Below are 26,799 nucleotides of genomic sequence, written 5' to 3'. Positions count from 1 at the left end.
GCACTATCCTCAGTAGCAAAGTAGGTTCTAGTATCGCACGGAAGCAAGCAAAGTATATGCATTAAACATTTAATTTTTAAAAAGACCATACAATTTTATTTTATATTTTCTTATAAAATATACTATATTATAATATCTTATAAAATATAAGACCATATCTTATATTTTAAAAATTTCATAGTATTGGTTCCATGCTTTTTCTATCTTTGCAGATAAAAAATGTATGTATGGAAACAGTACACTTTACAGTATTGAGAAACCTGCCCTGGGTGAAATAGCTATACCTACAAACAAAAAAGTATGACCTGCATCTCCACCCACAGTGATGGCCCATTAGCTCTTGATCTGTGGCATATTAAGAGCCAGCATCACTATCACCCTGAAAAGTGGCATAGTTTTAGAAATTTCCCAAAGGCATAAGTGACTGATGAATTTAAATTAATCCCTAAAGCACAGATACCATACCACTATGATTTTGTAAACACCTAGGTACCTATCATGTCAATACTAACAGCCAAAAAATAGATTTAATAATGATACAGACTGAAACAGTGCATCAATGCTAGATTCTGACGAGGTAATTCCTGGGAGAATGTGTTTACACAGGGGAAGGCAATTGGTTCTGCGTTTTAGAAATTAGAGATACAATGGACATTTTCTGCTTGGATTTGAACAAGGAAAAAAAAAAAGAATTCAGATGTCATCAAGTGAGACAACCTTGTGAAGTACTGAAATCTCTTCCAATGGAAATATTTTAAAAATCTCTGATAAAAAGTTGCAAAAAAGAAAAATGGCTGTTTTGCTTTTCTCAAAAGATATGTATTGATAATTGGAAATTAAAGTTTGGATTAGAAAATTTATGAATGTCCACTTTATCTTATAGTTTAAAAATTTCATAGTATTGGACAATAATTCTTTATGTTACCGTAAAGTAAAACTGCTTTTGAAATTCGTCTAAACATGAAATGTTAGTGTATGATTTAAGTTAACTACTAATTCATTTTTTGTTGTTGTTTAGTCATACAATCATATCTGACTCTTTGCAACCTCATGTACTGCAGCATGCCAGGCCTCCCTGTTCCTCACCATCTCCCAAAGTTTGCCCAAGTTCATGTCCATGGCATTGGTGATGCCATCCACCCATCTCATCCTCTGACACCCTCTTCTTCTGCTCCCTATCTCTCCCAGGACCAGGGACTTTTCTAGTGAGTCGGCTGTTCACAACAGGTCAACAAAATACTGGAACTTCAGCTTCTGAGTTTGTTGTTTCTTCTGCCTATCTTAATTCCAGCTTGTAACTAATCCAATCCAGCATTTCTCATGATGTTCTCAGCATATAGATTAAATCATAGTGAGGACAGACAGCCCTGTCATACTTTCTCAGTCTTAACCAATCAGTTGTTCTATACAGAGTTCTAACTTGCTTCTTGACATGCATACAGGTTTCTTGGGAGACAGGTAAGATGGTCTGGTATCCCCATATTTTTAAGAGCTTTCCACAGTTTGTTATGATCCACACAGTCAAAGACTTTAGTATAGTCAATGTAACAAAGATAAATGTTTTTCTGGAATTCCCTTGCTTTCTCTGTGATCCAGCAAATGTTGGCAATTTGATCTCTGGTTCCTCTGCCTTTTCTAAACCCAGTTGTGATGTCTGGAAGTTCTTGGTTCAAGTAATTCTGAAGCCTAGCATGAAAGATTTTAAGCATGACCTTACTAGCATGGGAAATAAGTGCAACTGTCCAATGGTTAGAAATTCTCTAGTACTGGCCTTCTTGGGAATTGGGATGAGGATTGACCTTTTCCAGTCCTGTGGCCACTTACCTGTCTTCTAGATGTGCAGCACTTTAATAGCATCACCCTTTAGGGTTTTGAATAGCTCTACTGGAATTCCATCACATCCACTAGCTTTATTAACAGCATTGTTCACTAAAGCACACTTGACTTCACACTCCAGAATGTCTGCTGTGGGTGACTGACCACACCCATCATAGTTATCTGGTTCATTAGGATCTTTTTTGTACAGTTCAGATTTGAGATTTGCTTTTGAAATTTGTCTAAACATGAAATGTTAGTGTATGATTTTTGTTACATAGTAGTTCATAGATATGTTTAAATCCCTGAAAGAAAATTTATTATATATATATATATATATCAGACTTTCACAGTATTAGTTTAAGTTCCACATTGGATGAACAAGGCAAGTCTGAAGTGTCTGATGTTTACCATCAATAGCTCATTTTGACCACTTCCAGTTAGAAATGAAAAACAAAGTACAGCCTTTCTTAGATGCAATTCACTTTCTAGTCCTTGATAACTGATATCATATAATTAATGTTTCACAGTATTTTCTGTTTGTTCGACTCATATTCTCTTAAAACCCCGACCTCTTCTTCAAGGCACTGAATTACTGACACTCGTCCACTTGGCTGCAGTCAAAGGGCTCAGAGCAGCCACCTGACTGCTTCTGGTGAGAAATTGGTGTTAAAGACAAAGGAGAGACAAAACCATCTGATTTGGTTGGTTCCTAATACAGGAGAAAAGTAAACTCTGGAGTTCTAAGTCAGATAGATAGAGCAGAACAGATACACAGACTGAGGCCATTCCAAGGAGGTCCATCCAGGGTCCCAGCTAACCTTGCTTCCTAGAGAAGCTCTAAGGATTTTTCCAAGATATACACTTTCTGATAATTATTTAAGGTGGTTTCCGATTGTTTTATGTTATTTGAAACCAAAAAAAACTTTCAGAGAAAACAGAACTGGTCTTAGGATAATAGCAATCTTGTGTAATGTTTAGTTTGTATTCCTCTAAAAGGAGACCTTGAGATGAGGATTTGAATGTAGAAAGTTACTTGTTTTGGCACTAATTTCCAGCACTGAAAGCCCACAGCAAATTTGATAATCATTAAAAAGATGGCATTTTATTTGTTTGTTTGAATGGTTGAGTCTAGTTATAATTATGTTTAAATTGAAAATGCCTATGTAAGTATACATCATTATTTAGAATGTTTTCCTTTCAAACCCTATTAATCCTGGGTGATGGGTAAGCAGAAAAAGAAAACAGATATTAGGTTTTCCTGTTCTCTGCTGAATCTTCATTGGTGATGATAGGATAAGCAGGTATTTCAGATTTGCCCTCTTCATGTGCAGTAACTTTAAGTTCAAACAAGAGGTGCATAATATCTTAGAATTTTTTCCAGAAGTAGACCTGGAATCAAATATGAGCATGCAATTAATTCATTTTGAAAGTGATCTTGAGAAATGGGGAAGTTAGGCATGGAGGAAAAGCAGCCACCAAAGGTTTTTTTTTTTTTTTTTTTTAACAGTCAAGTTACTAGTGTAGGTAACCGATGTTTAATCACACTGGGAAATGTGGGGCACCACTGTAACACAATCATGTAACTTAGTAGCAAAAAGCAGACTCTATCTGCCAGTGACAGCCTTTAGGCAAGGACTGTATAGGTTATTATATCAATAACCTCAGATATGCAGATGACACCATCCTCATGGCAGAAAGTGAAGAACTAAATAGGCTCTTGATGAAAGTGAAAGAGGAGAGTGAAAAACGTGGCTTAAAACCCAACATTCAGAAAAATAAGATCATTGCATCCAGTCCCATCACTTCATGGCAAATAGATGGGGAAACAATGGAAACAGTGAGAAACTTTAATTTTTTAGGCCCCCAAATCACTGAAGACGTTGAATCTGCCATGGTTAATGCAGCCATGAAATTAAAAGATGCTTGTTCCTTGGAAGAAAAGCTATGACCAATCTAGATAGCATATTAAAAAGCGCAGACATTACTTTGCCAACAAAGGTCCATCTAGTCAAAGCTATGGTTTTTCCAGTTGTCATGTATAGATGTGAGAGTTGGACTATAAAGAAACTTGAGTGCTAAAGAACTGATCCCTTTGAACTGTGGTATTGGAGAAGACTCTTGAGAGTCCCTTGGACTGCAGGGAGATCCAACCAGTCAATCCTAAAGGAAATCAGTCCTGAATATTCATTGGAAGGACTGATGCTGAAGCTGAAACTCCAGTATTTTGGCCACCTGATGCAAAGAACTGACTCATTGGAAAAGGCCCTGATGCTGGGCAGATTGAAGGTGGGATGATAAGGGGTCGACAGAGGGTGAAATGGTTGGATGGCATCACTGAATCTATGGATATGAATTTGAGCAATCTCCAGGAGTTGGTGATGGACAGGGAAGCCATAGGGTCACAAAGAGTCGGACACAACTGAGCAACTGAACTGCACTGGACTGTATAGATCCTGGCTTTAGATGCTGGGCAGGTATGCAGTGTATAGCATGTTGTAATGTAGGTCATTTTAGTCCATGTGTGGTCTGTGTAGGACAGACAGAAAGTGCCATAGTCACTTGTGAGTCACAAAAGTGTCAGCCAAATAGGGAGGAAGATGGTTTCTCTACCCAGCTTCCTTCTGCCCACCTACAAGACTGGATAAAAATGAACTAAGTCTGGTGAATCCCTCCCCTGTAATGTTTCTGTGTGAATGAAGTTTAGAAGATTGTTGGTCTTTATTTGAACTGAGGCAAAATATTGTAACTGCCTGATAACAGCCTGCCACATGACAAACCACCACTTACGAGGTTATACAAGGTGCCTTTTAGTAAAAACTGCATGAATTACTTCAAATGTTTGTATTCAAAAAGGAAAGAGCTGATACTTTGGGAGTGACAGTCTTTTCTTTTGATTTCAAAAGGCCTGTTGCCACATGCTGCCTTTCTGTTTGCTGTGGGAACAGAAAGCCTACAGTGAGCAGGAGGATAGATGTTCATAATTGAAGGAGAAAATGTGAAAAGAACTTTGTGAAACAAGGTCTCTTGTTTCCTATTGTAAAACTCATAGAATTTCAGGTTGGTTAAACTAATTGTAATTGAAAATATAACATTTAGCTAATTCACTTTCTTAAACCTTCATCAGTTAACTTTCTTATTAAAAAAAAAAAGAAAATCTCATATCTTTTTCGCATGGTAAATTTGGAAATTTCAGACATGAGTCTGAACTTCTTCAGAGTGAGTAAGCACAGCACAGCACTTTTAATTACTAATTACATGACAAAAAATGTCTACATACAAACACATATGCAAATACATGCATGGCTTGTAGGGGAGGTACACACATATTCTTGTTAGAGGAATTCTGTCATTTCTGCCCATCACAATAGAAGCTAAATAACAAAACAAAATTGGCTTATATTTGAGAGGAGATAGCAGTTTGTTTAGCAAGGGTAATGCAGGAGACATATTTTTCAGGGTTTTGTTTTATCTTTAACCTCTGGTCATTTAATGACCTACTGTGTGGACAGATCAAATAAATTCATTTTTTGTCTAAATAATGTTATAATGTATGTTGCACCACAAAAGCTTTGTGGAATTCCTATTCTCTTAGTTTGCTTAATGTTTTGTGTGCTGAGTCGCTTAGTTGTGTCTGACTCTGTGCAACCCTATGCACTATAGCCCACCAGGCTCCTCTGTCCATGGGACTCGACAGGCAAGAATACTGGAGTGGGTTACCATTTCCTTCTCCAGGGTATCTTCTCAACCCAGAGATTGAATTTGCATGTCTTATATCTCCTGCATTGGCAGGCAGATTCTTTACCACTAGCATCATCTGGGAAGCCCCAACAGTGTTTTACGTATTAATGAAACTTTCAGTTTACTAATTCTCTGAAAATTTGTGATCCACAACTTATTAAAAGAAATTCTTTACATTACTGACAGTAACCAAAATATCAATTTTCTGGATCTATTGTGCTTTAGAATTTATTTTCACTTTGACTACTTTTGGAATTGTTGATCTGATGGATTTTAGTTTGTAGGAATAAGGACCTGAGACTTGTTTTTCAGTGTTAGTCATGCAAAATTACACTAGTGGAGTTTTCTGGACAGACAGTTCAACCTTAAATGCCAGTAAATCTTTGAGCTCCTTTTCAGCTTATAGACTCACTGATTCTTTTTTTTTTTATATTTATTCATTTATTTTGATTATAAAGTGCTGAATCGCTGTCATGTCTGACTCTTTGTGACTCTATGGGCTATAGGCAACAGGCTTCTCTGTCCATGGAATTTCCTGGGCACAAATACTGAAGTAGGCTGCCATTTTCTTCTCCAGAGGATCTTCCTGCCAGGGATCGGACCTGTGTCTCTTGTGTCTTCTGCATTGGCAGGCAGATCCTTTACCACTAGCACCCTCTGGGAAGACTGATTCTAATAAGGAATAATACAAATATAGTCTGTATAAATTGGATAATAAGGAAAGTAAGTTTACATTTGTTAGATTTCAAAAAGAAGGGAAAAGGGGAAAGGAAAGACTCAAAGACCATTCAGTGAGATTGGAATGACATGGCTGTAAAACTCTGTGGTCACAGAGAGTCTGAACAAATGCAAATCTAATCCACTGTCACATTTCACAAGGAGAATAAGGTAACTTGAAACTGTGAACAGTTCCGGTTGACTGCTTACAGAATGAAAGATCTGTAAAACTATAAGAGAATGAAGGCTGAGATAAAGAGTAGAAGAGCCAGCCTGTGGTCTGCTGGATTGTCCATGCCCTGTGTGTGCTTCAGAAAGCCAGCACATTGAATTTGAGATTCTCTATGCAAGCAAATGTTTTATTTTGAAATGAATATAATATCAATATTAGAGTGCTTAGAATCAGAAAGTTTTGGATGTATTTCTTTGAGTCATGGAGGATCTGATGAAGGGAATGAATAGTGAAAATTTCTGTTCTCTGATAGCTCAGTTGGTAAAGAATCTACCTGCAATGCAGGAGACCCTGGTTTGATTCCTGGGCCAGGAAGATACACTGGAGAAGGGATAGGCTACCCACTGCAGTATTCTTGGGCTTCCGTGTGACTCAGCTAGTAAAGAATCGACCTGTATGAGATCTGGGTTCGATCCCTGGATTGGGAAGATCCCTTGGAGAAGGGAAAGGCTATCCGCTCCAGTATTCTGGCCTGGAGAATTGTATGAAGTGTATAGTCCATGGGTTTGCAAAGAGTCGGACATGACTGAGTGACTTTCACTTTTCACTGCAATGGACCTTTAGTCAAGTATGAGTATGGTTGAGACAAAATGTAACAATTCTTATTTTTTAAAATATTTTTAATAAATATAGTTGATAATTTGTTTAATGGAAAAAATGAGTTGATATTATAACAGCCTTCTAAACTGTAAAAATACTAAAATATATTCTGCATTTTTAAGCATAAAAGGCATTCCACATTTTGTGCTGAATTACACATTTGTAAGAAATGTTATAAAATTGCCATAGAAAGTAGATTAGCTTTTTTCCTATGGAAGTTTCATATCACTTAATGTGCTTTTTAAAATTAAGTTAAACAAAAAAAAATTTACCACAAGATGCAAGTATAAAATTATGTTACTAGTGAATCCTTTCTTTGAATTTTCTTGGCAAATGGTGTGTATGGTACTGTATGAATATCAACTTTCTTTCATATGATTTTTATGTTTATGCACATAGTCAAAGTTTGATCTCTCTTTTCCTCCAGTTTTGTTTTAATATAATTAACATTCAGCACTATGTAAGTTTAAGATGTATAGCATAATGGTTTATCTCACATATATCATGAAATGATTATCACGATAAGTTTAGTGAACATCCATCATCTCACATTGATATAAAGTTAGATAAAAAAATGTGTTATTGTTATGAGAACTCTTCGAATTTACTTTTAACAACTTTCACACATAACATACAGTTGTGTTGTTTATATGTATCATGTTGTATATTAAACCTCTAGTATTTATTTTATAATTTTGACCACCTTCATCCAGTTCCCTCTATCCCTCCCCCATGTTTGTGATAACCACGAATTTGATCTCTTTTTTCTGTGACCTTGTTTATTTGTGTTTGAAGTATAATTGACCTGCAAGCTTCTGTTACAAAGCACAGTGATTTGATATTTCTGTGTGTTTCAACATGATCACCAAGGTAAGTCTAATTACCATCTGTCACCAACACAAAGGTGTTAAGTAATTATTAACTATATTTCCCACTTTGTACATTTCATACCTGTGACTCATTTATTTTGTAAGTTAAAGTTTGTGTCTCTTAATCTCCCTTATCTATCTCTCCTTTCCCCCTTTCCCTCCCACTGGCAGATACTTGTTTGCTCTCTGTGTCTATGCCTTGTTTCTGTTTTGTTATATTTGTTTGGTTTTTCATTTGTTTGTTTTTAGATTCTACATATCAATAAAATCATACAGTAATTGTCTTTGACTGAAGTTGTTTCCCATAGCATGATATTCTCTAGGTCCATCCATGTTGTCCCAAATGGAAAAATTACATATTTTTATGAATCAATAATATTCCATCACATATTTATGTCACATCATCTTTATCCATTCATCTCTTGATGGAAACTTATGCTGTTTCTCTATTTTGGCTATTGTAAATAATGCCAGTATGAACATAGAGTTCCATATATCTTTTCAAATGAGTGCTTTTAATTTTTCAGGTAAGTAGCCAGGAGTAGAATTTCTGGAACATATGGTAGTTCTGCTTTTATTTTTGAAAACCCTCCATACTGTTTAGCACAGTGATTGCACCAATTACATTCTGATCAGTAGTGCACAAGTGTTCTCTTTTCTGTGCATCCTTATCAACGTTTGCTATCTGGTTATCTGTAGACTTTTCGATGGTGGCCATGCTGAAAGGGGGCTTCCCTGGTAGCTCAGATGGTAAAGAATTTGCCAGCAATGCAGGAGACCTGGGTTCAGACCCTGACTTGGGAATTTTCCCTGGAAAAGGGAATGGCAACCCACTCTAGTATTCTTGCCTGGAGAATTCTGTGGACAGAGGAAATGGCAGGCAAAGAGTGGACATGGCTGAGTGACTGACTTTCACTTTCATTCTGAAAGGTGTTAGGTGATATCTCATGGGGGTTTTGATTTGCATTTACCTGATGAATAGTGATGCTGAGCATCTCTTCATGTGCCTGTTAGCCGTGTATATATCTTCTTCGCAAAAATCCTTTACCTGAGGAGCATGCATGCTGTTGCTTCAGTTGTGTCCAACTCTGTGACCCTATGGACTGTAGCCTTCCAGGCTCCTGTGTCCTTGGGTATTCTCCAGGCAAGAATACTGGAGTGGGTTTACATGCCTTCCTTTAGAGGATCTTCCTGACCCAGGGATCAAACTCGTGTCTCTTACTTCTGCATTAGCAAGCAGGTTCTTTACAACTAGCGCTACTGGGGAAGCTTAATGGTTCAGTGGTTAAGAATCTGCCTTCCAGTGCAGGGAACCGGGTTCTATCCCTGGGTATGGAAGATACCCTGGAGAAGGAATTGGAAACTCACTCCAGTTTTCTTGCCTGGGAAATCCGTTGGACAGAGTAGCCTAGTAGGCTACAGTCCATGGAGTCTTAAAGATTTGGACACAGTTTACTTGAGACAAAGACCAAAAAAAAAAAAAAAAAATTGCTAAGACTGATGTAAAGTGTGTTTTGCCTATGTGTTTATACTTTCAGATTTTACACTTAAGTCTTTAATGCATTTTGAGTTTATTTGTGTGCATGATGTGGGAGAGTAGTCTAGGTTGATTCTTTTGCATGTAGTTGTCCAGCTTTTTCAAGACTATTTGTTGAAGAGGCTGCCTTTTCCCCATCATGTATTCTTGCCTCCTTTGTTGTAGATTGATTGACCATTTTAATGTGGGTTCATTTCTGGTCTCTCTATTCTGTACCATTGTTCTATGTCTCTTTCTGTGCCAGTATTATACTCTTTTGATTACTGTAGCTTTGTAGTATACTTTGAAGTCAGAGAGTATGGTACCTTCAGCTTTGTTCTTTTTTCTTAAGACTGTTTTGGCTCTTTGGGGGTAGAGAAAAATCTCATTGCTACATAATGCTTTCAGAATTGTTACCTAATTTATTAGCTATTTAATACTCTGTGTTTAAGATAGGAACAAAGAACTTAGAATTAATATTTATTGGATTAAAATACTAAATCCAGAAATTCATATGCTATTAGCCAATTGCCTGTGGTGCATTGGGTAATATATTATTTTAAAATGTTATTTCTTATAATCTCATCTGATTTATTTAAAATTGTAACAGAGGACATTGCTTGCTTTCTGTTTTAAGAACTCTTGCTGTCTAACTCTGCAGTGAATGGAAAGTGGCTCATCTTTCTTCTCCCAAGTCCTCCGTCCTTTTAGCTGCTTTAGTAGCATTGTGTAAAACATACCTGTATGTACTTAGTTGTAAGTCACTGTCTGTAGTGACTTCTGTTATGATTTTAGTAGCACATTGCTCATACTGTAAAGTGGGTTGCCTAACTAGTTGTGACTTGTTGAGACAAATGCGTTTTTATCAAAATGGAAAACTGCTGTTTCTGCTAATTCTGATCTTCTGACTCAGAACTGGTAAGCAGGTCCATGGAACTGGAGCATAGAGGCACGTATGGAACAGGTGAGACCAGAGAAGCTGTTAGGGACAAAGTCATGAAGAAATTTATGCCATAATTAGTTAAGCATTTATCCTTTTAATCAGACAGTTCAATCACTCGGTCGTGTGCGACTCTGCAACCTGATGGATGGTGGCACATCGGGTTTCCCTGTCCATTACCAACTCCTGGAGCTTACTCAAGCACATATCCATAGAGTCAGTGATGCCATCCAACCATCTCTGTCATCCCCTTTTCTTGCTTTTAGTCTTTCCCAGCATAAGGGACTTTTCAAGTCAGTTCTTCACAACAGGTGGCCAAAGTGTTGGAGTTTCAGCTTCAGAATCAGTCCTTCCAATGAATATCCAGAACTAATTTCCTTTAGGATGAACTGTTTGGATCTTCTTGCAGTACAAGGGACTCTCAAGAGTCTTCTCCAACACCACAGTTCAAAAGTATCAATTCTTCAGTGCTCAGCTTTCTGTATAGTCCAGCTCTCACATCTATACATGACTACTGGAAAAACGATAGCTTTGACTAGATGGACTTTTGTTGGCAAAGTAATGTCTCTGTTTTTTAATATGCTGTCTAGATTGGTCATAGCTTTTCTTCCAAGGAGCAAGTGTCTTTTTTAATTTCATGGCTGCAGTCACTATCTGCAGTGATTTTGGAGCCCCCCAAAATACAGTCTGTCACTCTTTCTACTGTTTCCCCATCTATTTCCCATGAAGTGATGGGACCGGATGCTATGATCTTAGTTTTCTGAATGTTGAGTTTTAGGCCAACATTTCACTCTCCTCTTTCACTTTCATTAAGAGGCTGTTTAGTTCTTCGCTTTCTTCCATGAGGGTGGTGTCATCTGCATATCTGAGGTTATCGATATGTCTCCTGGAAATCTTGATTCCAACTTGTGTAAAGGAGCAATTTTGGGTCTTAAATAAATAGGAAAATTATCAATTTGCTTAAATATACTTAAACAACTTTAGTACATTGATTTGAGATCTCTTCTGTTTTTCTCATGAAAAGCTATTAATATGGACTAATAAGAGGAAATGTTTTTGTTTTCTAACCTATCTGGCTTTCTGGAGGAGAGAACTCTGGCTGTGAGAAAAGGAAATAAAATCCTTAAAACAGGATACAGGAAAACAAAACTACAGTAGCTCTGTTATGAATTGTCACTAAATTACTTTTCCTCATTTCTTAATTTTGGTTCTGAAAAATGTATTAGGTATCATACTGGTTCATTATAATCAAAATAAAGGTGATAGAGCAGTAGAAATGGAAATGCTAAGACCAAAAAATTAAGGGGACCTCATGATTAGTTTTACGTGAAACTGTTCTTAAAATGATTTTCCTGCAGAATATAGCTTCCAAATTTGATAAATTTGTCTAAGGTACTGTATCAGTCTTATGAGGGGTCACTGGGAATTTCAGATGAAAAGTTCGGATGTCTTTCATCTGCTCAGGAGAAAAGAAGCAAAGGTTAAGGGTTGGGTAGGTAACTGCTTGAGAGCATAGTGGCATCTTCATTAGGAGGTGACTTACAAGTTGGCTGTTGTGACATAGGAAAATGACTGCCCCTGAGTCCCGTTCAGTCTAAACACATAGCTTAGGTCAGGCTTCTCTGACAATCAGATTTGGATTATGGGGTCAATAATTGTATTTAATGAAAAAGTCATTCTTCCCTTTTATCCAGAAGCATAATATACATAAATCTGAGTCTTAAGATTGATGTTATTAATTAATGTATAACCAATCAAAATATGCATAAGTTATTAACAGTATACATTATATATGTAAATATACGTAGTATACATAATTGTATATAATTAAGCATAATATACATGCATCTGAGTCTTTAAGATTAATGTTCATATTAGTGTTACTGATATATCATTTGAGCCTCAAACAGATCTTTGCAAAATGTGTAGCAGTGATTGCATCTCACTGACATTGGAGCCCAGGCCCGAGAGGCCACACTTGGCCTGTACCCCAGACCCACTGAAAAGTGCACCCTTGTTCCCCACCAAGCACTGAAGAGTCTTCCTGTGGGCAGCTGGGCAGCCCAGTTACTCACCTATACCAACAGGTAACAGACTCTCCTGTGTGATATCAATCCCTTTGAGTTGCCTTGGAAAAGAGACTTCATAGCCAGAGTGCCCTTGACATAAATATTGGACTATGTGCACCAGAAGTTCTCTCTAAATTCTGGACTTATCCATGATTATTTTCATTGTATTTTTAGTAACTCCTAAATTTTCTAGTGACTATATATATATATTTTTTAATCAGAAAAATACTCTTAGATATTCAAGCTTTGAGTAGGTACTTTCAACAGGCATAATTCTCTATGAGCTGGATATGTCTCAACAGCCAGAGAATTATGCCTGTTGAAAGTACCAACTCAAAACTTAAATATCTAAGAGTACTTTGAGAGCAGAGAATGCTTGTCTCCTGGGCTGGGCTTTTTGGAACCTGGAACCTTGAAAAAAGATCCACTTTTTTTTTCTTGCTCCTTCTCGTCTCTGTGAAAGGAAACATTGCACCTGATTACCTGAGGTCTGTTTCTCCCCTCACGTTGCCACTGTCCAGGATGATGCCTTACCTGAGAGGTTAACCTGACAAAACATGGGAGATCTGAGCTGCCTCCCTGGGACCACTACTGGTAGCACCACTTTTGTAGATGAATTGCTAACTGTCAGACCTGCCCTGGGCTTCAGGTTAAGCCAGGTTGTCCTAGGAATTACAGGACAAAACTATTTCTTGTAATCAGGTAAAGACAGGAGATAGATGTAAGTTTAAGCTTCTGGGAAGAAGCAAGTTCCTTGCTACATGGCTCAACTGTTAAAAAAAAAAAAAAGCTTGTTAAAGACTGGGTTGAATAAAAAGTTTGAAACTGTTGAGCAGGTCAGGAGAAAAGGAATATGCAGAATTTTTCTGCTTGTCACCAAAAAAATCTGTGGACCTGCTCTTATGGTTTTCTGGCACTAACAATATTCACAGTGAGTTTTCAAAATAAATATAATTTATTAAAGTAAAAAGAATTAGTAATAAATGATTCAGATCTCTATTATAAAGGGTTAATTACCTCACATTTCTGTAAAATTAATCTACTTTCATATTTATTTAAAATATTCTCATTTTTGATGGTTTTAGTAAATCCAAACAGATACAGTGTTTATACAACAGAGAAGGCAATTAGCTTATTAAATATTGGTTATGTGCAGATCCATGTCTAGTGTTTTATATGTTCTTAACCTACCCAGGAGCCTGAGAAGAAGGCTGATGATGGGAATTTGTCAGGCTGCACTTTGTGGTGGTCTTAGTAGAGAAGAGGCTGCACCTAATGGCTAACGTTGAGACTGAGACTCAGATGTTGTGTTCAGATCCCAGTGGCAGTGCTTAGACTCTGTGTAATCTTGGAGAAATTTCTTATCAATCTACACATTGTGTTTTCTCATCTGTAAAATGGAGATTACATCTGACCTAACACTTGTAGTTCTGAAGGTAGAGCCATCTGCATTGCTGTAAATTGCATGACACACGGGATGTACTTAGTGAAGTAGCTGCTGTTCCTCCTCCTTGCGACCTGGTTTTTCCTCATCTATACAGCAGCTTGTTAGATGAACACTGTCTTAGCCCTGCTTGGGGAGGCTGAGGATTAAAGACTGTGGACAACTAGCCTACAGTTGCTCAGTTTATCTGAATCCAGCGTTTCCATATTTTCATTCTGTATCTTTTCTCCTCTTGTGCATCATGAATGCGTGAAAATGACTGCTTCAGTCCCTTCCCCTGCTTCTGGGTTAGCATTGCTGTCCCTCTGGCAGTTGTGGAGAAAAAATACAACTCTTCAAGTGTAGTTGCAGGTAAGAAACTGGGAAAAATGGCAACAGATGGTTTCCTTGGGTTACACAGCCAGAAGGGCCCCCAGGAACTGCTTTTCAAAGTTTAAGGTCCTTCTTCAGCCCTCAGATGAAAGTTTTTGCTTGGAGTTTGTTTTATAATTTGTATCAATACCTGATTTTATTAATGATTCAGTCTACTAATTTAACCTTGTCATGTAAAAGTTTGTAGGGTGGTTTTACCTGGGATAGTGTAGTAGGATGCCCTGTTTATCAGGGTATAGGAATACATCCCAAAAAAGCCTGATACAAGGATTCACAGACAAATAATGACTGTTCCTACAGGATATTTTTTAAAATATGAAGAATAAGAGTAAATAGACTGTTGCATGATTGTTAGGGTTTATAAGAGAACAAGCTTGGCTTAAAATGTCTGATTTTGACTCCCCATTCTGCAACGGCTATCTGGATGGTCTGGTTATTGACCAGCCTTTATTAATGTCTTACATGGTGGCCTTCACTGTATTTTCCTCTTATATATCAGTGAACTTCTGACTCCCACGTCAAAACTATAGGCTGGTAGTATTAACACATACTACATTAAATAGAATTTTCAGAGCTACCTTGAAAATACTTAGCATTAATCATTTCTATGAGAACATCCTCCATTAGTTTCCGGTAACTCATGTATGAGAGAACTTGAAGATGGTCCGCTTGTCTTTTGGAAACTGCCTGTTTATTTTTCTTATTTTATAAAATCACCTGTGAAGCAATTCATGGGCCTGAGTGGAGTTGACCTTCACTTTAAAGCTCAGGATTATGTTATGACTCCCTATGCAGATTTGAGAATTTGTGAAGAAATTGACAATGAGTTTTCTTGGGGGGGTGCGGGGCATGCCACACAGTTTTTAGGATCTTAGTTTCATGACCAAGGATTGACTTGCAGCCCCTAGGGGGCAATGAAAGTCCTGAGTCCTAATTACTGGATTGGCAGTGAAGTCCTGACAATAGCTTTTTTGTCTCTAACATTAATTTTGGACTTACAATATGCCATGTGGTTTGTAACACTTCACTACACACATCATCAATTTAACAATAATTTTATGGTGGTATCCTTACTGTTCTTTCATGGTCCCTCTGTAATCTAGCCACTTTCAGAAGCCTCAGGGCACATAGCTCTGGAAAAGAGTGCAATATTTAAGTCAAGTCTTCTCTGTCCTTGTCCTGTTCTCATATGACTTCACACCATGTTCATTCCACGGCTCATGACTGTACAGTAGCACTGGCTTCTTTTCTCTTCCTTGTGCAACTGTTGGTTCTTTCCTATCTTAGAACCTTTGTAACATTTACTTTCCTGTGGAAGCATGACCCCCAGAGCTCTGCATGACTGACCACCTTTCCTCACCCTTGCCTCAGCTCTGAGTGACTGTCCACACCAGGTTAAATCAGGGAGTCTTCTGCCTGACCCTCTCTGTCCCATACCATCTTTTCTTTGATTGAAAACATTTGTCACAAACTTAAATCATTAACTTATGTCTATTCTTACTGTCATGTTGTCTTTTATGCTCTGTAAATTCCATGACTGCAGAATTCTTTCTTGCTGCGGTTCACTGTATCTGAAAAAGTACTTGACATATGCTAAGCCTGCACATATTTGCAGAATGATTGACTAGACACAGTTCAGAAAGGTTACAAATTGTGTCTGTCTGTCTTCCTGGAGCTGGTGAAGAGGCAACACTATGAGTCCAAGCCCACACTCCTCAAAGATAGGAGAACATCAAATGCCTGATTGACATCTGGAACAAAACTGTGCAAGTTATAATGTAATAGATTTGCCACATTGGTTTTATTTTCTCACCCCTTTGCAAGGAAGAAACACCATGTTTGGGTTCCTCTTGCACCTCTTACCTCCAAGGTATGTGTTTCTGTGACAGTTATGTTCTGGGTCAGTGTTTCCAGCCTGTGTTGAGGGTTGGGCTTTCTTACCTGTGCTGTTCTGCATGGCTGCTATCTGACAGGAGGATGCTCAACACAGAGTCCTTGGGCATCGCGTTCCAGGGTGATGTGTGTGCCCACAGTTATATCAGAAAGAGCAAAGTTTTACTATTTCAAAAAATACTGCTAATTGTAGTAGTTTATAAGTCTAACATTCAAAATCATTTAAGGAAAGATGAAAGATATTTGGGTATCAAGAGGAGATGAAAATATGTACTCCAATAACACAAAGTAGAATAATTATAAATTGTCACAAGATAGCTTGTTAGAATTATTGAAAATATGTTAAGGTGATAATAGAATTTTCTCTTTCTCCTCTTCTTCCTTTTCCTTCTTTGGTGAGTACATTTTATTTATCTACATTATAGGTACTTTTTTAAATCAAATGGAACCTGAGTGTCAAGCAGTTTTCAAGTTGTACACCCTGCAGCTTTATTTGAAAGGGAGAAAAAAAAACAGACAGAGTCAGAATGGAAAGAGAGATATATTCAGATCAGTTCAGTTACTGAGTCATGTCTGATTCTTTGCGACCCCAGGGACTGCAGCATGCCAGGCCTCCCCGTCCATCACCAATTCCCAGAGTTTACTCAGACTCATATCAATTCAGTCGGTAATGCCATCCAATCATCTCATCCTCTGTCATCCCCTTCTCCTCCCACCTTCAATCTTTCCCAGCATCAGGGTCTTTTCAAATGAGTCCTTCACATCAGGTGCCCAAAGTGTTAAAGTTTCAGCTTCAGCATTAGTACTTCCAATGAATATTCAGCACTGATTTCCCTTGGGATTGACTGGTTGGATCTCCTTGCAGTCCAAAGGACTCTCAAGAAGTTTCTCCAACACCACAGTTCTTTTTTTTTTTTTTTTGTTACTATTTTTTTTTCTTTCTTTTTTTTTTAATTTTAAAATCTTTAATTCTTACATGTGTTCCCAAACATGAACACCCCTCCCACCTTCCTCCCCATAACATCTCTGTGGGTCATCCCCATGCACCAGCCCCAAGCATGCTGTATCCTGCGTCAGACATAGACTGGCGATTCAATTCTTACATGAGAGTATACGTGATAGAATGCCATTCTCCCAAATCATCCCACCCTCTCCCTCTCCCTCTGAGTTCAAAAGTCCGTTATTCACAGCTGTGTCTTTTTTCCTGTCTTGCATACAGGGTCGTCATTGCCATCTTTCTAAATTCCATATATATGTGTTAGTATACTGTATTGGTGTTTTTCTTTCTGGCTTACTTCACTCTGTATAATCGGCTCCAGTTTCATCCATCTCATCAGAACTGATTCAAATGAATTCTTTTTAATGGCTGAGTAATACTCCATTGTGTATATGTACCACAGCTTTCTTATCCATTCATCTGCTAATGGACATCTAGGTTGTTTCCATGTCCTGGCTATTATAAACAGTGCTGCGATGAACATTGGGGTACATGTGTCTCTTTCAATTCTGGTTTCCTCGGTGTGTATGCCCAGCAGTGGGATTGCTGGGTCATAAGGTAGTTCTATTTGCAATTTTTTAAGGAATCTCCACACTGTTCTCCATAGTGGCTGTACTAGTTTGCATTCCCACCAACAGTGTAGGAGGGTTCCCTTTTCTCCACACCCTCTCCAGCATTTATTGCTTGCAGATTTTTGGATCGCAGCCATTCTGACTGGTGTGAAGTGGTACCTCATTGTGGTTTTGATTTGCATTTCTCTGATAATGAGTGATGTTGAGCATCTTTTCATGTGTTTGTTAGCCATCCGTATGTCTTCTTTGGAGAAATGTCTATTTAGTTCTTTGGCCCATTTTCTGATTGGGTCGTTTATTTTTCTGGAATTGAGCTGCATAAGTTGCTTGTATATTTTTGAGATTTGTTGTTTGTCAGTTGCTTAATTTGCTATTATTTTCTCCCATTCGGAAGGCTGTCTTTTCACCTTGCTTATATTTTCCTTTGTTGTGTAGAAGCTTTTAATTTTAATTAGATCCCTTTTGTTAATTTTTGCTTTGATTTCCAGAATTCTGGGAGGTGGATCATAGAGGATCCTGCTGTGATTTATGTCTGAGAGTGTTTTGCCTACGTTCTCCTCTAGGAGTTTTAGTTCAAAAGCATCAGTTCTTCAGTGCTCAGCTTACTTTATAGTCCAGCTCTCACATCCATACATGACTACTGGAAAAACCATAGTTTTGACTAGATGGACCTTTGTTGGCAAAGTAATGAGGTATATTACCTTACTGAGAGTAATGAGAGATATATTACCTTAATAAGTTTTCTGATCCCCCCAGAAATTTCTCTGAGGGGTACTTTGAACCCATATGGGCTCAACCGGCTCTTCCCAGCAGAGGGGCAAGAGAAGAAAAACAGTAAAGATTTCATATTTTGTGGTGTCCATTATTTTGTATGAATGTGCATAAATGTTGTTTAATTCATGTGTAAGCATACATTAAGCAAAAACCCTCCTCTAGTTAAAACATGAAGATGTCTTGCTACTTGGAACCTGTACTGAAAATGTTTATATGTGCCATTGTGGTAGCTTTATAGTATAATTTTTCCTTTGTATAGTTATGATTGCATTTTATATACATTTTTTGGTTTGTTTTTATTTCACACCTTAAGTACAGGCCTGATATTCAGATTAAAATTATCAACATGCCAACTAGGAGAAGATAAAGGGTAACTGAAATATTTTTAATTTTTATTTTCTTTTCTAAAATTTTTTGAAGTATAGTTGATTTACAATGTTCTGTTGAATTTTGCTGCATAGCAAAATGATTCAGCTATACATGTATGTACATGATTTTTCGTGTTATTTTCCATGTGGTTTCTTAACAGGATACTGAACATAGTTCCCTGTGCTGTGCTGTATACAGTAGGACCTTGTTGTTTACCCATCCTATATGTAGTAGTATGTGTCTGCTAATCTCAAATTTCCAGTCCATCACTCTCCCTTGGAAACCACAAGTCTGTTCTCTATGACTGAAACATTTTATAAGGCCTTTCTTTGAACTAAGTTCTTTAGGAATTGAATATTTTAATTGGATAGAAGAAGAACATTCTTGACATTTGTTTTCTTTTAAGTCATCATCAGTATTGTCGAACAAGGTTAAAGTCATTTTAACTTTCTTTAGGAAACTTTGGGACAAATTAAAAATAAAATCAGTACATAAATATTGAATTAATTCATCCAGAGGCTATTAGGCATTATGATTAAAATAAAGACATTTTACTTATGTCCTGGTCTCAAGAAGTTTATAATCAATTTGATTGGAAATGATAAAACTGGTTAAACAATTTTAGTTTCTAAAATAAGGCTTAAATAATCTATTCACAGTAATGAGAAGGCATTCTAGAATTTTGCATTTATTGATAAATGAATGAAAGCATTTGAGTCTGAAATAGGAAAAGTTTTCTTTAAAGAGGAGCGATTCTTTTAAGAGAGGAACAGAGAGGGTATGCCATGTCTCTGGTTGGCAGATGATATAATGGGAGCAGAGACCCCTGGAAGCAGGAAGTGCAGCTGCAGACTGGCTCCTGTCATGCTTCCCAGAGGGCATCTGGGCTCTGCATTGCTGTGTGGCAGTTAATGTTATGTTACTGTTTATCAGAGCCTATTAGAAATATTAGAACCTGAGGTGAAGAACACATTCCTAGCACATTTATTATACCTATCCTCTTATAAATTCAGTGGACAGGTATTGTTATGTGAGGTGCTAAGCCAGGAGTGTCCTCCTCGTTGGTAGCAAGTAAACTATTTGGTGATGTTCACAGTGTTCCACTTTGAGATATTATACATGGTAATGGAATGAAATTTTACATTACTGTGAACATTTAGCCTTCCATAGAAATCTTACTAGTTTCACAACTTAAAATATTTATTCTCTTCCCTTTAAAACTACATTTACTGTTTTCTTTCTTAATAATTACATTTTAAGTAAAAAGGTGATATCTTGCATGGATGTAAGAAGCATTATTTTTATTTTGGTTTTGAAACTAACTTCCATAATGTGTGATTTTATCAAATGTAAAATGTTCAATGTGTATGTAGATTAGGGTTTTAGTACCTGGAGTTCTTATAAAACCTAGAAGTTTTATTTTCTTTGCTGTGTGGATGGAGAAGCCTTGAGGCTACTGTACAAAGGAGGATTGAAACCCAGAGTCAGGAGACTCAACTCCAGAACTTTAGAACATCAGAGAACTCCTGACTCTAGGGAAAATTAATAGACAAGAGCCCACCAAAAAGTTTCCATACCTACACTGAAACCAAGCTCCACGCAAGAGCAAGCAAGTTCCAGTGCAAGAGACACCATGGTAATTCTTCAGCAAAACAAGAATGCAAGACTGAACATTAAAAGATGGGCTGCCCAAAGCCATAGCAAACACGTAGACACCCCAAAACTCACTACAAGACAACTCACTGCACTCCAGAGAGAAGAGATCCATCTCCACCCAGCAGAACACAGACAAAAGTTCCCTCAACCAGGAAACCTTGACAAGCTACTGGTCCAACCCTGCACACAGGGAGCAGACTCTATACTTAAGTGGAACCATGACCTCCCAGCCTGCGGAAAGGACACCCCAAACACAGTAATGCAAACAAAATGAAAAGGCAGCAAAATATCCAGCAGGTGAAAGAACATAACAAAAACCCACCAAACCAAACAAAAGAAGAGATAGGGTGTCTACCTAAAAAAGAATTCAGAATAATGATAGTAAAGATGACCTAAAATCTTGAAAAAAAAAAAAGTTACAGATAAATAGACTAGAGACATAGACTGATAAGATGCAAGAAATTTTTAACCAAGGACCTAGAAGAAATAAGGGAGAGTCAATCAATAATTAACAATGAAATAACTGAGATTAAAAACACACTGGAGGACAAGGAGCTGCTGGGGAGCCTCAGGACCAGAGCGTTGAGCACTACCCATGCCAGTGAGGACAGGTCAATATTTATATTTCACCCCCAAGAAAACTCCCATCAATTGCAAGGTGGGATGTTCACCGGGAGGCAGCTGTCCTGTGACAGGTAGATCATAGGACTAAGAATCCTGGTCCCCTGGGCATTTCTAGACCCATTTGGCATATATTACTGTTGATGTTACAACCTACCGGGACCGTGGACTCATGGTGGCCTTTCCCTCTAGGAGTCACAGTAACCATTAATGGAGGTCCCTGCCTTGTCACACTTCTCTAAGGAGATCCTTGAATCCTCATAGACTGAAGACTGAAGATCAAGTCCTGAGCTTTTGGAGTGGGAACATTGACTCCAAGATCATAGCATACCAAAGAAATAACCCAAGGGGATATTAAATAGTGAGAACTCACACAAAGGAAACCACTTGAATACAAGCCCTGGCATCACCCAATTACCAGTAGCACCCTGTGTAGAACACCTCATCTAAACAACAAACAAAACAAAAATAAAAACCCAATCATCAACAGACAGGATTACGACCTCATTCAGCCTTGCCCATCACAGGAAAAACAGACAAAAACTCAGCACAAATCTAATATAGAATTCTATATCACTAATAGAATTCTGTATCACTAAACTACTGCTCAATAGAAAAACATGTAATCACTTTTTAAAATCCAGATGCAGTTCTATTTCCAGTTTTTTAAGGAATCTCCACAATGTTCTCCATAGTGGCTGTACTAGTTTGCATTCCCACCAACAGTGTAAGATGGTTCCCTTGTCTACACACCCTCTCCAGCATTTATTGCTTGTAGACTTTTGGATAGCAGCCATTCTGACTGGTGTGAAATGGTACCTCATTGTGGTTTTGATATGCATTTCTCTGATAATGAATGATGTTGAGCATCTTTTAATGTGTTTATTAGCCATCTGCATGTCTTCTTTGGAGAAATTTCTATTTAGTTCTTTGGCTCATTTTTTGATTGGGTCGTTTTTTTTTTTTTTTCTGGAATGGAGCCTATTATACAGAGTAAAGTAAGTCAGAAAGAAAAACACCAATACAGTATACTAACACATATATATGGGGTTTAGAAAGATGATAACAATAACCCTGTATGCGAGACAGCAAAAGAGGCACAGATGTATAGAACAGTGTTTTGGACTCTGTGAGAGAGGGAGAGGATGGGTTGATTTGGGGGAATGCCATGGAAAAATGTATAATATCATATAAGAAACGAATTGCCAGTCCAAATTTGATACAGGATCCTTGGGGCTGGTGCACTGGAATGACCTGGAGGGATGGTATGGGGAGGGAGGTGGAAAGGAGGTTCAGGATGGGGAACACGTGTACGCCCATAGAGGATTCATGTTGATGTGTGGCAGAACCAATACAATATTTTAAAGTAATTAGACTCCAATTAAAATAAATAAATTTAAATTAAAATAAAATCCAGATCCATATCATAATTTTCTTGGACTATTTGAAAAATACTAATTCTCAGATATTGCTATTTTTCTCCAAAATTCTAGATTTGTTTCTAATGAGCAATCATATTTAAAACAACTGGGCTATCTGATGATCTTTTATGTGTATCTGTTTTTTTTTTTTTTTTTTTCACTTTTTCTATTTTGTATTCAATGCTTTCATTTCATTTAGTTTTTTTTTTAATTATTGTTTTTCTTTCTCAAGCCTTTATCAAGTCCAGTAGTAAAGCCTTTGTATGTGTGTGTGTGTGTGTATATATATATATATATATATATAAGAAAATTTATGTATTTTTGCCTAGCTAAATAATTAATGACAGTTTGATTCCACTTGTTAGACTTAGTATGACTAGAATGCTAGATTTCTTATTTATATTCACACTGATCTTTGATATAGTTCCATGTATTTTGGTATCCAGTATTACATCTAAAAGTTTAGAAAAATTATTCTTATAGTGATTTTAAAAAATTTGAATGAAGCTTGAAACTTCTAATCCAATTTTGAAAATATAAACAAATACTATGTTGTAAAAGCAATAGGAAATTAAGTGATGCAGTATTATTAACTACAGATTTTGTTCAAATTCCACAAAATTTTATGCTAATGTCCATTATTTGTCTTCATACCGTATTCAAGACTCCATATTGTATATAACTGCATTGAGCAGCTTCAATACATGTTCCAGTGTCTTCTCAGTTCAGTTCAGTTCAGTTCAGTTACTCAGTCGTGTCCAACTCTTTGCGACCCCACGAATCGCAGAACGCCAGGCTTCCCTGTCCATCATCATCTGCCGGAGTTCACTCACACTCACGTCCATCGAGTCCGTGATGCCATCCAGCCATTTCATCCTAAGTCGTCCCCTTCTCCTCCTGCCCCCAATCCCTCCCAGCATCAGAGTCTTTTCCAATGAGTCAACTCTTTGCATCAGGTGGCCAAAGTACTGAAGTTTCATCTTTAGCATCACTCCTTCCAAAGAAATCCCAGGGCTGACCTCCTTCAGAATGGACTGGTTGGACCTTCTTGCAGTCCAAGGGACTCTCAAGAGTCTTCTCCAACACCACAGTTCTTAAGCATCAATTCTTCGGCGCTCAGCCTTCTTCACAGTCCAACTCTCACATCCATACATGACCGCAGGAAAAAGCATAGCCTTGACTAGACGGACCTTAGTCGGCAAAGTAATGTCTCTGCTTTTGAATATACTATCTACGTTTGTCATAACTTTTCTTCCAAGGAGTAAGTGTCTTTTAATTTCATGGCTGCAGTCACCATCTGCAGTGATTTTGGAGCCCCAAAAAATAAAGTCTGACACTGTTTCTACTCTTTCCCCATCTATTTCCCATGAAATGATGGGACTGGATGCCATGATCTTCGTTTTCTGAATGTTGAGCTTTAAGCCAACTTTTTCACTCTCCTCTTTGACTTTCATCAAGTCTTCTCATGATGTACTCTGCATGTAAATTAAATAAGCAGGGTGACAATATACAGCCTTGATGTACTCCTTTTCTTATTTGGAACCAGTCTGTTGTTCCATGTCCAGTTCTAACTGTTGCTTCCTGGCCTGCATACAGATTTCTCAAGAGGCAGGTTAGGTGGTCTGGTATTCCCATCTCTTCCAGAATTTTCCAGTTTATTGTGATCCGCACAGTCAAATGCTTTGGCATAGTCAATAAAGCAGAAATAGATGTTTTTCTGGAACTCTCTTGCTTTTTCCATGATCTAGCAGATGTTGGCAATTTGATCTCTGGTTCCTCTGCCTTTTCTAAAACCAGCTTGAACATCAGGGAGTTCACGGTTCATGTATTGCTGAAGTCTGGCTTGGAGAATTTTGAGCATTACTTTACTAACATGTGAGATGAGTGCAATTGTGCGGCAGTTTGAGCATTCTTTTGCATTGCCTTTCTTTGAGATTGGAATGAAAACTGACCTTTTCCAGTCCTGTGGCCACTGCTGAGTTTTCCAAATTTGCTGACATATTGAGTGCAGCACTTTCAGAGCCTCATCTTTCAGGATTTGAAATAGCTCAACTGGAATTCTGTCACCTCCACTAGCTTTGTTCGTAGTGATGCTTTCTAAGGCCCACTTGACTTCACATTCCAAGATGTCTGGCTGTAGATTAGTGCTCACATCATCATGATTATCTTGGTCGTGAAGATCTTTTTTGTACAGTTCTTCCATGTATTTTTTCTTCTTAATATCTTCTGCTTCTATTAGGTCTAGAACATTTCTGTCCTTTATCGAGCCCATCGTTGCATAAAGTGTTCCCTTGGTATCTCTAATTTTCCTGAAGAGATCTCTAGTCTGTCCCGTTCTGTTCTTTTCCTCTATTTCTTTGCATTGATCGCTGAAGAAGGCATTCCTATCTCTTCTTGCTATTCTTTGGAATTCTGCATTCAGATGTTTATATCTTCCTTTTCTCCTTTGCTTTTCACCTCTCTTCTTTTCACACCTATTTGTTAGTCCTCCTCAGACAGCCTTTTTGCTTTTTTGCATTTCTTTTCCTTGGGGATGGTCTTGATCCCTGTCTCCTGTACAATGTCATGAACCTCCATCCATGGTTCATCAGGCACTCCATCTATCACATCTAGGCCCTTAAATCTGTTTGTCACTTCCACTGTACAATCATAAGGTATTTGATTTAGGTCATACCTGAATGGTCTAGCAGTTTTCTCTACTTTCTTCAATTTAAGTCTGAATTTGGTAATAAGGAGTTCATGATCTGATCCACAGTCTGCTCCCGGTCTTGTTTTTGTTGACTGTATAGAGCTTCTCCATCTTTGGCTGCAAAGAATATAATCAATCTGATTTTGGTGTTGACCATCTGGTGATGTCCACGTATAGAGTCTTCTCTTGTGTTGTTGGAAGAGGGTGTTTGCTATGACCAGTGCATTGTCTTGGCAAAACTCTATTAGTTTTTGCCCTGCTTCATTCCGCATTCCAAGGCCAAATTTGCCTGTTACTCCAGGTGTTTCTTGACTTCCTACTTTTGCACTCCAGTCCCCTATAATGAAAAGGACACCTTTTTCTGGGTGTTAGTTCTACAAGGTCTTGTAGGTCTTCATAAAACCATTCAACTTCAGTTTCTTCAGCATTACTGGTTGGGGCATAGACTTGGCTAACTGTGATACTGAATGGTTTGCCTTGGAGACGAACAGAGATCATTCTGTTGGTTTTGAGATTGCATCCAAGTACTGTATTTCAGACTCTTTTGTTGACCATGATGGCTACTCCATTTCTTCTGAGGGATTCCTGCCTGCAGTAGTAGATATGATGGTCATCTGAGTTAAATTCACCCATTCCAGTCCATTTTAGTTCGCTGATTCCTAGAATGTCGATGTTCACCCTTGCCATCTCTTGTTTGACCACTTCCAATTTGTGTTGATTCATGGACCTGACATTCCTATGCAACATTGCTCTTTACAGCATTGGATCTTACTTCTATCACCAGTCACATCCACAGCTGGGTATTGTTATTGCTTTGGCTCCATCCCTTCATTCTTTCTGGAGTTATTTCTCCACTGATCTCCCGTAGCATATTGGGCACCTAATGACCTGGGGAGTTCCTCTTTCGGTATCCTATCATTTTACCTTTTCATACTGTTCATGGGGTTCTCAAGGTTAGAATACTGAAGTGGTTTGCCATTCCCTTTTCCAGTGGACCACATTCTGTCAGACCTCTCCACCATGACCCGCCCATCTTGGGTTGCCCCGCGGGCATGGCTTAGTTTCATTGAGTCAGACAAGGCTGTGGTCCTAGTGTGATCAGATTGACTAGTTTTCTGTGAGTATGATTTTAGTGTGTCTGCCCTCTGATGCCCTCTTGCAACACCTACCATCTTACTTGGGTTTCTCTTTCTTTGGGTGTGGGGTGCCTCTTCACGGCTGCTCCAGCAAAGCACAGCCGCTGCTCCTTACCTTGGACGAGGTGTATCTCCTTACCACCACCATTGCTGACCTTCAATGTGGAATAGCTCCTCTAGGCCCTCCTGTGCCTGTGCAGTCACCACTCCTTGGGTTGCTCCTCCCAGCCTCTGGCCCTGACCTCAGGCATGTGTGGCTCCTCCCAGCTACCGCCTCTGGCCTCGGGCTCCGCGTGGTTCCTTAAGGTCACCGGCCCCTGACCTAGGACGTGGGGTGTCTCCTCCCGGCTGCCACT

General features: G+C 38.2%; 1 protein-coding gene across 1 annotated transcript in view; it reads left to right on the top strand.

Annotated features, from left to right (window-relative positions):
* Nucleotides 1-26,799, top strand: part of KHDRBS2 (KH RNA binding domain containing, signal transduction associated 2) — a 747,046-nt gene that overhangs the window by 20,419 nt on the left and 699,828 nt on the right. The window lies entirely within an intron of this gene.

This window comes from Capricornis sumatraensis, chromosome 22 (assembly GCF_032405125.1).
Source record: "Capricornis sumatraensis isolate serow.1 chromosome 22, serow.2, whole genome shotgun sequence".
In the NCBI taxonomy this organism is placed as follows: domain Eukaryota; kingdom Metazoa; phylum Chordata; class Mammalia; order Artiodactyla; family Bovidae; genus Capricornis; species Capricornis sumatraensis.
The sequence above is the reverse complement of the archived record's forward strand: the minus strand, read 5'-3'. Positions and strand labels throughout refer to the sequence as shown.